Genomic DNA, 17,029 nt, shown 5'->3' on the forward strand with positions numbered 1-17,029 from the left:
CTGTCAGTTTAAACAGGAAACGATGGAATACAAAACGACGGCCTTTCCCTTCGATTCAACATACTGTGGCTAGTTCACCCAAAAATGGAAACTACTTACTCACTCTCATGTCGATCCATCCTGATTGACTTTCTTTTGTCTGTGGAACACTAAATATACATTTTTAAAGAACATCCAGGCTACTTTTTTGAAAATAATGAAAATTCTGTCGAGTGGTTGATAGTGTCCTACATCTTCTTGTGATGTTTAAGCTGTGAATTGTTCGCTTGAGTCAGATCTTTTCAATGAATCAGCTGATCTAATTCACAAAACTGTTTTGAATGATTTATTCACAAACCAGTTCTTAAATTCAACTGACTCAATGATCCAACATTATAAGTAAATAACTTAAATTTCAGTCTGTTTATTACATAAAGCACTAAAGACTCAGAATATAGCATCATATAGAGACACATTGACTACTTTCATAATATTTTTTTGAAGTTTGGCAGTCTCTGTCCTCATTCACTTTTGTTATATTAAAAGTGTATGACATGAAGGTGAGCAAATGAGTTTTTATTTCTGTGTGAACTATCCCTTTAAGAGTTTTGACTGCTGTTTTCTATAAATTAAATCCTAAGAGCCTAAACAGAATTCAGATGTAAGCTGCATGAAGGTTTGGCTGACAGAGAAAGACAGCTGACGCCCGACTGAAGGGGACTGAAGTGGACTTAAGCCTTGGGCAGAGGAGCCACGTCTTTTCAAGCTTTAGAGGGGCCACGCTAAGCCCGTTCCAACCCTGTCGTCGTGTGAGAGGGGAATCAATGACGGAGACTCTTACGCTTGCCCATTGAATCCTCATTTATTTCACTGCTCATTTGTCTGTGCTTAATTGATAGCAGTTAAGTCCCTTTCACCATGTTGGCTGTGTTGCTGTGGGGCCTATGTGTGCTTACAGACGCTTTCAGGCCAGACTAAAATACTTCATGAACACTGGGCCTCACAGACTGCAGGCGTTCACGCTGGAGACCCACCAACACAAGACGCCGGGCAGACATATGAGGCTGTTAAGTGCATAGCTTCAACACACCACTGAAAAATGAGAACAAAAGCTTATAAACCTACAGTTTGAATGCCAAAGACATGCCTGCTGCCAGATATTCAACAATTGATTTAAAAGCGCACTACTTTTAGCCTGGTAACATTCCCAAACAAGGAATTCAAGGAGTTTTCAAATGCGGATCTGCTGGATTACTCAAATTCCAAGAAGACACACTATTTACACAATCAATGTCTTGATAAGATGCTTAACACATGACAAACAAATGAACTTCACAGTAATTTTTAAGAAGTTGATAATTTATCATTTTAATAATGCTGTGATTTTGATTTTTTTATTCGTCCTGAAAAAAATGTATCATGGTTTCCATAATATTAAGCAGCGCAACTGTTTCTACATGAATAATAATAGGAAATGTTTCCTGAGCAGCAAATCAGCATTTTAGAATGATTTCTGAAGGATCATGTGACACTGAAGACTGGAGTAATGATGCTTAAAATTCAGCTTTGCAATTACAAAAATGTATTTAATTCTAAAATATATTAAAATTGAGAACACTTGTTTTAAATATAATAATTTGCAGTATTACTGTACATTCGATCTAATAAATGCAGTCTTAGTGAATATAAGAAACTTATTTTAAAATCTTACTGACCGCAAACTTTTAAACAGTAGTGTATAAAGAGTGTTAAACTAGGATTACAGCAGGTCTGGAACCACTCCGCCTGAATTCTTAACTATGGCTATATTTGTAACAGCATACTAACATATGTAACATATGAGTGTACAATATGTAAATATTCTTTTTTCAATATATAATAGCCAGATGACCTTCTAGAATTTACACAAATGAGCAGTATACAACATATTACAGAGTGCACTTCTGTATGCCATGAAGTAATGTGCTTGACTTGACCTTTCATTCCCAGCATAATGGATGAACAAGAGGTACATTTTGCTGCAATATTTAGGCTTATTATTTGATCAGACTGCCAAAAGTTCTAAAAAGAACAAAACATTTTATATAAATCATATATTTATAAAAAAATACTATGTTATACAAATCTCACTTTAAAATAAATAAATGAATAAATAAAAAATACATAAATAAATCAAGTAAAAAATAACTGAATGTTTTACAAAATACCACTTGCTAAATTAACATACAACATGATGTTATAAAAATGTATCATGCTACTATCTGACATAATTTTCTGAATTATACAGTTTCACTTCCTATTTTTAAAAAAGTACTCATTATACAGTATATACTGTGAAGCATTCGGGAAGCAGTGAGCTAGTATTCCAAATATAACACACATCAACTACTTCACCAACTCTCATGGGAAGTGACATCAGTGCTGATTATTAGAAACGCCACTGGATCCAGAAGCTAACAACACTGGTGGTTAAGAGATTCCATTTCACACTCTGTTTATGGCCTGGGGCTCTGAAAATCCCTTTAATCCTCAATGATTCAGGGGCAAAAATAAAACTTGTATGTCAGGGTCTTTAGCAGGGCCACAGAAATACATCTAGAAGCTGACGGATTGGGAAACCGATGACAGACAGATCATGGGAAATTATTTTCGAATGCTAACAACCGAAATCTCATGTTATATATCACTCAAAGAACTATTTGTTCTCTAAATGTTCTTTGATTCATACGAACAGGTTTACTGCTTTTTAGAGATTTTCAGAACAACACTTTCAAAATCAACTAGTTATTGTGTTGTCTGAACAATTCATGTGTATGTAATACTTCAAAGAGAAAGAATTACACGCAACTTTTCGAAGAGGGTGTTTCAGTTCAAGAGCTACAGCACAGCATGCTGTCAACACACTAATTAAAACAGTCCTGCTAAAAATATCAAAGACAAAAATATAAAAAAACAAATATATAAAGATAAATATGAAAAGTCCAATATCCAATGCAGCCTGATTATAAACAGCCATCACAAACGTCTCAGGGGAAAACAGACTGATATGCAGCAGTGATGACAGCTGATAGGGATACTGGGTGATTTCTGTGGTGGTTCCTGCTGTCGTTTTAGTGATGTGTATTATATTACTATACTATGCTATATGCTGCGTGTCTTCTGTCCAACAGTAGATATGCACAACACCGTAAATGACAATGAAACTGGCAGCCTGTCCATCTTGAAGGAACAGGAAACATTAATTATCTGTAATACTCAGACTCATCTGTGTGTTACTGCACTGAAAGCCTACAAGCCTATATCTCTTGACTTCATGTGTTTAAAAGTGGAAAAAGCAAACATATTCTGTAATTAGGGAGCCAGTGGACGCCATTTTGAAGTCTTGCTAGATGAAATGAGTGTACTCCAAGGAAAGCTAGAAGGTTGTACAGTTAACTCCCATGGTGTCATTCGAAACCATACAACCTACTACCTCAGCCTGGATGCACACGTCCACACTGCCATTCCTCTGGACCTCCTGGAGCAAGAACAACTTCTGCCCCTTCAGAGAAGAAACGTTTTTGTTTTTTTGCATCAGTGATTTGATGCATTTGCAAATTCTCTACAGATCATCTATTTACAGCAGCAGTTCTCAAACCTTGAAGGATTCCAAATGACCCATCATTTGATTGGCTCATTAAACAAATAAAATAGATAAGACATGATTATAATAGACAAAAAGCACCAACACTGAATTTATTGACTGTTTAATCAACCTAGATAATGATGTTTCTGTTGTCTCATTTAGTAAAGTATGCAAATGTACAGAAATTTTTAGCAAACAAAGTCTAATTTATTTAAATTTATTAAGGAATACCCTTATAAACTAAGGTAATTTGGGCACTACAAAACCTGGTAATTGTTTTAAGGTAGCTGCCGGCTTATGGTTTTTTTAATGGTGTGGCCCACCACCTAAAAAAAAGTTTGAGAACCACTGTTGTAGCGAGTTCAAAGAGTGCGTTGAGTTCACCACAGTGACAGAGACCCACAGAATCGAGCTTGGGTTGCAGATTACGCCACAAGATCGGATCTACGGGTTTGTGACAAGTGGTCAGAGCTTCATATGAAACCCAATCCCAGGTCATACTCATGTCTCCGAGTCTTTGTGGATGAGCTATCAGATCAGATAAACCACAAAAACATTCCTCCCTACATGAAGAAAACACTGTCATGGAGTCACTGTAAATATAGAAAGGAGGAGAAAGACAAAAACATCTTCCACTGACCTGGTCGAGTTTCAGTGGAGATGTATCCATATCTGCTCCTGATTACTGTGCTGTGAAGAGAAAGAAATCACAACCTCAGGAAACACGTTCACAGTTAAAAGTCTATAGCAAATACATAGAGTAAAGCAATTCAGTTTTGTGTACAAAAATTCACAGTTAATTTTGCTTCCATAATATAACATATTGAGTCAGACAGGATATTAAATGAGAAAAAAGATACACAGGGACTATATTTAATCCAGCAAGAATGGACTGGATGAAGAAAATTGTTTCTACATGACAGGTGGTTGGAGGGGAAGCACTGAAAAATAAGAGGGCTTGATGTTATCTGAAAAGGAAAGTCGTTTCAGAGGCGGAGCAAGTTATTACATTTTGATAAATGATTACAAAGGCACACATTCTTCCTTAGAATAATGTGTGGTTGTGTAAATCAAGTAGAATAAGACCAGGGCCATGTGTTATGAAAGTAAATAAGGATAGATACACCGACTGAACAATCTGGCAAAAGTTCAACACAAAGGAACTTAAATACATGGAACAAAAAAAAAATGCTTCACTTGAATGAAATGGTAAACTATAGGGGTGTGACGAGACACTTATCCCACGAGACGAGACGAGACACGAGACTGGGTTCACGAGACGAGATGAGACAAGATTTTTAGACTTAAAAAAAGAAAAAAGAAAAATCCACAATGATGAAATATATAGGGAAAATAGTCTTTTATTCAACTGAAAAACACAAAATGCAAAAAATGTAGGTGCATTTTGAAATCAACTTATACTTTATGAAATTAAACTTCTATTTTAATGAATTATATACAGTAATAAACAACATGTAAACTAGAGCTGCACGATTCTGGATAAATTGAGAATCACAATTTTTTTTTAAATAAATTGGAGATCACGATTCTCTCTCAAAATAACGTAATTTACTAGTTGTTCTGACAAAATGTTCATTGCTTAAGTCTTTTAAAAATATATATATTAATGTGAACAAAATTTTAAAAAATTCAATGAAGGAGTCAGTGTCTCACTTCATAAAGTCTCACTATTTGAATCTCCTGAATGAATGATTCAATGCCAAATACATTTTTAAACGGGTTGTCGCCACCTCCTGGCGGAAGATGATAAGCTTTCGTTTTGATCGCTACTGTAGACAATACGTTTTTATACCCAAACTATAAACTTTTATCCCAGTACTTCTGTTATTTAAATGTCTGTAACAGACATGATGTGTGGTTGAAAAGACTGTTTGTGTTGCTCTTTCTGGATCAGCAGCAGCATGAATGCAGATTTGAATGTCTTTAACACCTGTTTCACATTGTAAGTGTCAGTGGAGCTTGAGCAGCGCGTGTTTAGTCTGACAGCGTTCACATCGGAAGCGTGATGATGGTCGACCCTCTGATTCGTTAACATCTCACGCTCCACTAACACTCGCGATGTGAAACAGTCTTAATAGACATAGCTGAGTCGCTGTCATTCAGGAATAAGATCGCGTGGGTGTTTGAATCAAGATCACAAGCGCAATTTTTTTAACGATTAATGGTGCAGCTCTAATGTAAACATTGCAAAATATTTAGCGAGGATATCGTCACGTTCTCGCGAGACACATCGGATCTCGCGAGATCTCGCCACATCCCTAGTAAACTATTATAAGGCTACACAAACACTCTAGCTGGGAAATACTGAAAAGTTTGGCGGAAACAGCTTGTTCGAACACATCCCTGCCAAAGAACGCCATGCGTGACTGTCTCCGAGAACAGGGTGAGCTTAGACAAGAACACAGCGGTTTTAAAAGAAATACACAATCTGTCAAGGCGGGGAAAAGTGAGCATTTCACAAACAGCTGCTGTCCTCTCACTGTCTCACCTGCTTGCTGATGTTCATCGGACGTAAATGTTCAACTCAACGGTACAGCTGAGCCATTTCAAAGTGGGCGGCGGTTTTTGCACCCATTCATTCACCGAATCATGACTTGTTTTAGAGTTTCGGAAACAGTTTGAGCACCAATTTTACGCCTACTAAAACAACCTGTGAGATTCAAAATGAACACAGGGGACTGACATATAAGTGCCACTAAAATACTTTTGCTAAATAAGAAAGTCTGCATAGTCCGCCATTTTCTCAGCAAGGAAAAGACAAGAGAGGGGAAAAAAAGAGAAAGAACTCTCACTAGCATCGCTTTCCAAGTTTCTCCTTTTCTGTTCTGGCACCTTCACAAAACCTTCACCAGTGGGTCACATGATGCTGCTCGAGCCCAGAAGCATTCAGCTGATGTTGAGTAGACATCTTTTGTCTAAAATACAACCCTTTCGCCGAGCATTCCACGAATAAAATGCCACCTTCCAGGGGGGCTGAAAAGGGGTGGCGTTGGGAGTCATGGCAACCTCTACCTGGCACGATGCCCATCGTAAGGACAACAGGACATAGAAATCAGCTGAATTCAAACAATGATGCTAAGTCACTCAGAAGATAAGAGAAGAGGAAACATCTTTTAACGATGCTTTTGGAGTAATTCTCGAGCGAAGCTGCACTGGAATGCAGCGAAGAGCGCATTCGCTTGCAGGCGGTAGTTGAGAAAAAAACACCCCGTCGGACTACGTGTCTCCCGTTGCCTGTGCGTGTGAATGGAGTGACTCAGTGAAGCTTTATTTCAAACACACAGAAAGCAATTCATCATCAATCCGTGAGTCATGATTGTAGTTTGTAGATTGTAGTGGGCTGATGAAGTTTCCCACTATAGGGCTTTATAAAGTGTGCTAGCAGACAACGGGGCGCACATGTGGGTGTTTCCTGCATCTTGTTAAAGCTGCGCACATGAGATCACAAATGACCTCTGTATAGAATCTCTACAGCCTCAGAGTTAAAATGAGGTGAGAGCCAAACAACAAGAGGAAGTAGCTACAGTTAACAGGGGAAAAGTAACTATAACTTTACTACAGAACAAGATCAAGATAACTGGATTTGAATTAAATTAGAATTCCTGCATTTCAATTGTAGAATTGCAATTCAAATTCAAATTTGAAATTAAAAGTTCAAAATTTAAATTCTATAACTAATTTCTACGTCACACTTTATTTTAAGGTCCAATTCTCGCCATTAACAAACCATTAACTACAACTTTTGCCTCAATAAACTACTAATTTTCTGCTTGTTAGTAGGTAGTAAGGTAGTTGTCAAGTTTAGGTATTGGATAGGATTAGGGATGTAGAAAATGGTCATCCAGAATATGTGCTTTATAAGTACTAATAAACAGGCAATATGTTATTAATAGGATGTTATTAATAGGCATGCTAATAAGCAACTAGTTAATAGTGAGAATTGGTCCCTATACTAAAGTGTTACCAATTTTTAACTAGAAAGGCAAAGTTTGTCAAGACAACCAAAAAACATTGTTAGCTTGACAAAGTCTTGTTTTAAAAGTTTGAAGTTTAAAAGTTTATAGACCTTACAAACAGAAAGAAAAATAGAACAAACAATCAATCAATAGAATGACAGCCATCCAGATGAATGATAGATAGACAGACAGACAGACAGATAGATGTTTGAAATGCCACTTTCATTACAATTCAACTTCCTGTTGGGTGTGGCTAATTCAATTCAAATTTACACTTACGAATTGAAATGGAGCAAATTCTTCAGTTCTGAATTTTGTACAATGTTGCTTGATATTCCAAAAGTATTTGAACACTTAAAATTTTTATAAACCAACTAGCCTAATGTTTATTTTAAAGAAAGACAGGTTTAAATTCTAAAACAATAGTGGCAAAAACCCTAAATACCGTAACTGATGGAGCAAAATGTCTCAGGAAAAAGAAAAAGGTTTCTGAAATGGTTTTTCCATCAATTGTTTGCAAATGCAACTTGGCTTGAGAATGCGTATGTAATTGAATGACATTCAGACATTTTGTGTGGCTTAAATGTCTGAATTCTTTATGGGGCCAGTTTAAGCTTCACCATAAATGTCAAGAACTCTAGATTAGAAACTGGACCTGCTGGACCTAATTCGGTTACAGACCATGTCATGGCTCTTCTGAATCTTTTCTAGAACACACAAGCATACTTAAGAAAAGCGTCTCGCTGAACTGAACACAAAATATGTTATGACATCCTGATGATCTCTCTGTCCAGAGCAGCAATGCGACCAAGACGAAAATTCCCCCACAAAAATACACACGACCCAGAGTCGCCTACAGTCCCGCTCATAACACTAGTTGTTTGGATTTGATCACCCTGAACTCATCCACCCTTGTTCCTGGATGGATGAATTTCCCAACATACTCTGACAGCAGACAAACAGTCAGCAGATCTGCATCAAACCACAAGAGATGATTTGTTCAAGTTGATGCATGTGAGTATATATTGGTGTGGCCCTGAGCACACAGGAAGAATGAACTGGGAAAAGATGATATCTAAATCTTGTCCTTATCTGCAAATTGAATCTCAATTTATAGAATAAGTTAAAGGCAGAATGTAATTATTTTTTTGCACATAAAATGACTTGTTGCAGTTCAGGGTCACACACAAATTATAAGTGTATAATTAATACACACATACACACTGATATATATATATATGTGGAAAATCTAGTGATGTACAATATATGGAGAAGCATATCAGTACCACAGAATATTAATGTTCGTTTATCATTATTATGCTTCTGAATAGGCTGATTAGGCTTGCCAGAAGATCATTTCGGGGCTTTTTCTATGCCAGGTTTAAACAGTAATAAACAGTTATTAGTACGTATTTTGTATTTTACATTATCATTTAACTGATTTTATTAATAAAAGTTGCTATCATCATTGGTTATAAATAACACCATTGCATTATTTAAAAACAGTAAATAGACTTCAAGGATAAAGGTACAAATGCTGAATCTTTTAAATGCAAAAAGAACTGTGAACCACTCTCAACAACACTGCCAATGCAAGCTTGATCTGTTAAACAAACCTCTGTACAGCGATCAATATGCACAGAACATCTGCGAGTCTGAGTTTCTTCCTCGTACTAACCTACAGAGAGAATCTGTGTCATAAACTATATAACACAACGGCTGGTCTGTTTGTGCATGTGTGTTTCCTGATGGTGCACAGCAGGCTGATATATGCCCTGAAGACGCAGCCCTGCAAGGATAAACTATTTTCATGTCACTCTGAACTTGCAGGACCAATAAATTCTGCCACAGGGTGTGAGACGCTCCCCTCATCCTGAGCCAGACAGTAACACCGCAGCACTCAAACACAGCCTGCATTCAACAGGGGAAGGAACTGAATTTATGCAGCGAAACACGTGTTCTCCTCACATCATTTAGCCAGGCTGTGTCAGCTCCATGCATGATTGAAAAATACACGCATGAGGAGGGCGTTTCTGTCGCATGTCATTTAGATGCTGATTGTGGAGGTATAGTTATATATAGGCATAACACCAAAGGTTTTTTTGTATTCATGTACCATGATATTTACATGCTATTCTAAGTAACACTTAACAATAAGGTTCAATTTGTTAACATTTGTTTTTCCAGCATTTATTAAGCCTGTTAACACATTTAAAGTTTTTTGTTAATTTGTTCATAATACAATAACTATTTTTAATTTATACTTACAAACTTAAATTTATTAGCATAATTAGAAATTAACCTTAATTAAGATTAATAAATGCTGTACATGTATTGTTTATTGTTAGTTCATTATACCTAATGCATTAAATAATGCTTGAACTGGTACAGTAAAGAATGTCAAAAAACACAGTATTACCATGATACATGTCCAAAATACCATGATAAATGAATTAATGAATTAATGAATGAATTAAATGAATAGTGACCACAGCTGCTCCTGGCCCCCATCTACTTTCATTGTTTGCAATTAAATGCAGCTCGGACATCGTGATAAATTTCTCCTTTTTTATTCTACGGAAAAAAGAAAGTCATACAGGTCTGGAATGACAGTGGAGTTTTGGATGAACTATATCTATAAACAGTTTTTCCAGACATCAGCGCCGTCTCGACACCTCACAGAATGGCATTTCATATCCGGAGAAGCAGGACGTTGAGGTCAAAGTTCAACTGAGACCGGCAAAAAAAAAAAAAAAAACAGAGCAAAGAGAGGTTTTCCCGCAAGACAGATCGAACCACTGAAAACCAGACAGGGGGGAAAATCAGACAGACGTCGCAGTAATGTGAAACAGTCGTAATGCGGTCCCTTCAGCGGGGCGAACCAACTGCACGCACTGATCGCAGGGGTGAAGGAACCAGATGGCTATGGAAAATCAACACTGGGTGCTCTTCTTCTTAATGGCAATTATTCATCAAGTCTATAAACAATGTCAGTGAAGGTGACGGAATAGTCTGACTTTAATCTTCCACATATGATATGAGAAACCAGAACGGCGTTCATCTGCACTGCACCCCCCTCCTCAAACCAATGACCTCCCCATATATACGAACATATATCATTACTGCCGAAAGTAAAATATCAAATATTATTTCTACATGCATTGTTAATCTCCATCGCAAACGTGCACCACTGCTTAACAGTTCAAGAGACAGATAGCTCATCGACATTATTCTCAAGCCACAAAAGCAGTCGCTGCATGCAAAAACAGACGTGTGCACATGTAAGTTCTCTAAGAGCACGAGTTTTAAAATAAAGCATACCATAAACAATTATTTTATCAATCTATAAAGGATCGTTGGTGTATATTTCACAAGAAAATAGTATTTCAGTCTTTTTACTTAAAAATGTCATGATTTCTTTGTAATTATTTGTCAAATTTCTTACAATTTCTAAGTGAAAACTAAATCCTACACCAATTTTTTTTCATTGTAATGTGATAAAAAACACCAGGGGAAGTGCATATGCAAACAGATTTGTATGAATGTAATGAAATGCATCTGCAGGCACAAAGGCTGATTAAACCAAACACGACAAACAGATCTGCTGCTCTCAATGCAGTTAGTAGTTTGCTTTAGGCCCTCAGGAGATCGAGCCAACACAAAAAATAACAATGTTGAAGGCACAAATAGGTTTTGTGCAGTGAGATTTCAGGTTTCCCTGCGCAGAGAGGCCAATGCCTTCTGCTTTTCCTTAAACGCTTACAGAGTTTGCCAGGCAACGAGCCAAGAAAATGACTTTGTTTGACCCAACTGCCAATCAGTTTGGCTGGGTGGGTCCGTATTAAACGCCGACACCTTTTCTGTGAAGCTCATTGGCTGCAGCTGCCTCCGGTGGGCGGAGACAGGTTGAGAAACAAGGCTGTTGACAGGGAAAAGGAAAGCAGAGAGCTGGTGCAGAGCACACCGACAGCCAATGGGAGCAGAGCATTCTAACACATAGAAAAACAGTTCAAGTAAATTGATTCAACTAAAAGTCATTTCATGAATTTATTTATGGATATAGGCTTAAACTTTAATCAATAATCATAATATAAAGTCTTTACATAGAGTAAGAAATGGTAAGAAAACAACAGTTGTATGTTGCTAGGCAGCATAACAATCAGACAGTTATCCAATCACAACGCAAATTCTAATTTGCTGATTTGCAAAATGAAGAGATCACACGAGACGCATCAAAAGTTTTCCCACTCCCCTCTGAATGACAATTCATCCCCTTAAAATCTAAAAGTGAGGTGCAAAGTTTACTCATTTTGAGGCATCAGTGCACAAGGTCCAGTAGAAACTTCTCAAAAATCAAATCAAATAAATACTGATAGGGTTTGGCCGAGCTCGCTATTAAATTATGGTCAATAACAAAATCTCTGTCTCAGAGCTGTTCAGAAACCTTAAGAGGGTTTTTAATTAAATGACGTAATGCGTGAACAGTGCTCATCGATTACCGAAACCCCGCTAACCGCGAGCGACAAGCAGACATAGATCTTGTTTACCATCACAAAGAATCAATCAATACATCGAGACTTCTGAATATTAAAGTTGGGCAGAGTAAAAAGTATTCCACATGTGACAACGCAGGAGGTGATCAATAAAAATGGCATTAAATAAGACTTGAGAAAGCAGCATGTTAATTGACCAAGACCATTCAAATGAATTCAAATGACTTCAGGCTTAATTAGTCTTGCTTACTCTCAGGACCCCCAGGTAATGAACCAGGGGGAAAAAATGAATCTCAGCATAGCTCATCAACTCTTCTGAAACTCACCGGACTGGACACAAATAGGATTTCATGTTCATTATAACTACAGAGATGGAGTTTTTTACACAAAGGAGGCTGTCAGGATGAATTGGCTAATCAGACACATCCTGAGAACAACTTTTCTTTAAGTATGAGAACTGTAAGGAATTTAATTATTCTGCTTCAGTTTCTGATTCCATTAATGATTTCGTTTCTTAATTACTCTATACATTCTCTGACAAAATGTGCAAAAACTGTACTTTTAGCATGTCCCAGGAGCAGTATCCTTAAAAATTACACTAGTATACCTTTCCTACCCCTCAAGGATGGACATCAGTACCTTAAGAAACAAATAAGGACCATTTAGGGGTAGATAAGGCACAATGTTGTAGCTTTGAGAGCACTTTTCTCACTGTACTTGAATATATTTAAATGATTTTATTAGGATATTGTATATAAATTTTTTTCCTGCCAAATACACAAACAATAATGAATTTTGGAATCATTCTATTATCAAAGTGCTATTAATTTTTCCAAATTTAATCTGAATTTTTAACTACACATTCTCAAAGAGCAACTTATATATTCACAAACCTTAAAGTCAACAGGAATGGCTGAATGCAATCGACTTTACGTCTGCAATATAGTGCATTTTAGAGCAAAACAGAATTGAATAGCTAAAATAATTGCAATGCTTAAAAAGCTATTTGGCTTTCGGTTAATATTATCCAATAGACTGCACATCCTAAGTGACATCAGCAGAAAAGGAAAGATGTTTTAGAGAAATGGCTAGTTATGAAGGCATACATTTAGAAAGTAAATAGGGTCGATTTTAATTTCATGTTGACTTTAACACACTGTAAAAGTTTTTGGTTCATTTCAGGTTGGACGTAATGAAAGTATGTGAATAAATCAAGAAGCACTGTGACTGAATCAGTGAGTGAGTCATTAGAAGGATTCAAAGCTTTAACTTATAATCAGCGGAGTGGAAAACACATTCTGATGATATGAGTATGGTGTTTGTCCACATTGTTTGGAAGAATACAATCATTTATAAAGCAATAACAGAACAAAATGTCCTGAAAATCATTCCGTTCCAGTATTTTTTTTTATTTTCCATCACTACTTTTTATCAATAATGCACTTGTATCTTCTGAACAAATGTGGCATTCTATACATGTTTGTTATCATGACATCATGACAAAATATTTGCTTGCGGCTTAATAAATGTTTCCAACTCTGTAATATGACAGCATCATTTTAACCTGCCTTTCTGCTTCCTGTCTTTTCTGGGCACGTTCCTTCTGATTTCTCTCTTGGTCTGGTTTTTGTTGTCTTAGAAAACACACTGCAGACATGGACAGGAGATCTCAGACACTGCTCAAATGTGTTCAAGCTTTTAGAAAAAATGACACACTTAAAATACACATTTAAGGCTCATTTGAGGCAATCATCTACAATTACAGAGGCCGGCAAAAAGCTAGACTTCACAATCAAGTGGAATATATTAAATTCTATGCTTCTAAAATCACCATGAAAAGGATGTTATATTGAGTCTTGCTCCCTGACATCTCTAACATCATCTCAGGCTTTCACAAACCAAGAGAATAAAGCTCTAGCTCTAGATGTTCAGCTGCAGCCTGACAAACAAACTTAACTGGGTGAAATTTATGCAATTATATGGACTGCAGTGCAATACAGACTCACACATGCACAGCCTGTCCTGCTCTTAAGCTCATTTCTCTGCAGCCATGATAAAAAGCGTTAAGCATGAAAATCACGGCATTTTCCGCTGCCTGATCCATTGCTGATTCAGCAGAACGCTGGAAGGGCACAGCAGGAATGATATGGAAAGGCATAATTATCATTCACCCCTGCACCGTGCAGGAAATTGCTGAACCAAAATTGTTTTGCATTTTTGTGCAACACACAAACCGCCACCTCCGACTGAACAAAGACAGTAAGACTAAGTGCTCATTTGCATACAAAGAGTAAATTAAGTTCTTTAATAAATAACAGAATTTGCAAACATCACACTCTAAATGGTATGATTATTGATTATTAGACTGACAGAGCATTGACAATCGTTGAATAAGTCCTATGAAGGTGAGAGAAGCTTGTGTATAGGAAATCAGGAATTCTAAGTGGCACTTTCACAATAAGTCAATGAGATGGTCAAACATACAAGCCAATCAGCATTACTTCTACATAACACTTTTTATTTAAACTCGTTTATTGCCATTGTATGCACAAAAGGGTCATATGTTGTTTCAAATCTGAAAAAATAAAAAAAAAAAGCTCAAAAAAGCTGCTCTTTTTTTACAGTGCATGTAAATGGAGTACGTCAAGCTTCAAATGTGTCAACAAAACACCATAAAAGTCTTTTGAAGCCATACAATAGCTTTGTGTGAGGAGACTGAAATGTTAAACTCTTATTCTGTGAATACATTCAAATATGGAATTTCAAGATACATTAATATAGACAAACATGAAATACACTAAAAAAATATTTTTCAAAAGTTGCAAGTAAAACAGATTATTGAAGTGTTTTACAAGAAAAAACTATTTCAGTTTTTCTTCTTCAAAATTTCATGCTTAAAGGATTAGTTCACTTTCAAATAAAAATTTCTTGATAATTTACCCCCATGTCATCCAAGATGTTTATGCATTTCTTTCTTCAGTCGAAAAGAAATTAAGGTTTTTGATGAAAACATTCCAGGATTTTTCTCCAAATAGTGGACTTCAATGGACTCCAAACGGTGGAAGGTCAAAATTACAGTTTCAGTGCAGCTTCAAAGGGCTATAAACGATACCAGACGATGAAAAAGGGTCTTATCTAGTGAAACGATCGGTCATTAAAAAAAAAAAAAAAAATGTATATGCTTATTAAACACAAATGCTCGCCTTGCTCTGTTCTGCGGTGTGTGTTAATGACTTCCACGTAATACGTAATTACGTTGAAAAGGTCACGCTTGACGTAGGCGGAAGTACCGAGCCAGTGTTTACAAGTTGAACGTGCAAATACTAAGTCAAACGCCGTTTACAAAAAAAGGGCGTTAAAAGGTAAAACAACGATGTCGGACGATTTTGAACTTGGAGGAGAAGATGAGATGGAGTTTTTCGCCCTGCCCTACCTTTTTGAACTGGAATACACAGAGGAAGAAACGAGGCAGATGGAGGACACTGTGGCGACACAAAACTCTCAAGCGTGACCTTTTCAACGTAATTACGTATTACGTGAAGTCATGAACGCACATCACAGAACAGAGCAAGGCAAGCATTTGTGTTTATAAATTTTATTTTTAAATGACCATTTCGCTATATAAGACCCTTATTCATCGTCTGGTATCGTTTATAGCCCTTTGAAGCTGCACTGAAACTGTAATTTTGACCTTCAACTGTTTGGAGTCCATTGAAGTCCACTATTTGGAGAAAAATCCTGGAATGTTTTCATCAAAAACCTTAATTTCTTTTCGACTGAAGAAAGAAATGCATAAACATCTTGGATGACATGGGGGTGAGTAAATTATCAGGAAATTTTTATTTGAAAGTGAACTAATTTCACTATTAGATATTTCCCCTTGTAATTATTTGGGTAACACTTTAGAATAATGGGTCATTTGTTAACATTAGTTAATGTATTAACTAACACGAACTAAGAGTGAACAATACTACTACAGCATTTATTAATCTTAGTTAATGCTATTTTCAGCATTTACTAATGCATTATTAAAATCACAAGTTGTGTTTGTTAACATTAGTTAATGCACTGTGAACTAACATGAACTAACAATGAATGATTGTATTTTTATTAACTAACGTTAACAAAGAGGAATAAATACTGTAATTAATGCATTGTTCATTGTTTGTTCATGTTAGTTAATACATTAACTAATGTTAACAAATGACCCATTATTCTAAAGTGTTACCATTATTTGTAGTTTATTAGCATTTATTAGCATTTTCAGAGTGAAAATTGTTTCATGAGATGATTTTTATTTCAGTGTGCATCTCTGTGCCAACCTATCATATGGCTTCAGGATACTTTAGAATATAATGCACAAGCTTAAGTGCTACTTTTATGGTATTTTTTTCTCATATTTCTTAACTTGACAGCCCTCATGCTCAAATTCTTTTATGTTCAATTGAGGAAAGAAACAACATGAGAGTTGACAGACGTTTTACATTTTGGGTGAACTATTCCTTGAAATTAAATGGCAAAAAAATCAATTAGCATTCATCTTTTGTGAAACATATCTGCTTTAGTATTTTTGTAGAACAACAAACTCTTCTAAGCACACAAAAAAGAAAAAAATAATGACCGAAAAGTAATTAAGTAGTTCAATTAAGTCAAATCCTCATAATAGTGCACATCAATATGCTTGGAAATCAACATGTGGCTGCCAACTCGACTTCAGCCCTGTGACAGACTCCTGATTCTGGGTAAAGCAAACAGGAAGTGACTGGGTCGAGATTATTGCTGCCTGGAGTTTCCACAGGGCCCCCTGCTGAGTTACATGTTCTCAGTTTCTTTTGTTTGCCGTTAACCCGTTAAACCCCTCATGAGAGGCCTTTGAGAAAAGTGTCACATACCCCGGGGGGCCATTTTGTTGAGAACAATGATCCTAAAGGAGTTACACACCATTGCAATAGTCC

At 36.5% G+C, this 17,029-nt stretch overlaps 1 long non-coding RNA gene across 1 annotated transcript in view; it reads right to left on the reverse strand.

The window, feature by feature from the left end:
- LOC131548727 (uncharacterized) overlaps positions 1 to 17,029 on the reverse strand; it is a 52,734-nt gene that overhangs the window by 13,130 nt on the left and 22,575 nt on the right. The window contains exon 2 of the long non-coding RNA XR_009273232.1: positions 4,245 to 4,294. This is a non-coding gene — a long non-coding RNA (uncharacterized LOC131548727). The remainder of the gene's footprint in view (positions 1 to 4,244; positions 4,295 to 17,029) is intronic.

The sequence above is a fragment of the Onychostoma macrolepis genome, chromosome 10, assembly GCF_012432095.1.
Source record: "Onychostoma macrolepis isolate SWU-2019 chromosome 10, ASM1243209v1, whole genome shotgun sequence".
Lineage (NCBI taxonomy): Eukaryota > Metazoa > Chordata > Actinopteri > Cypriniformes > Cyprinidae > Onychostoma > Onychostoma macrolepis.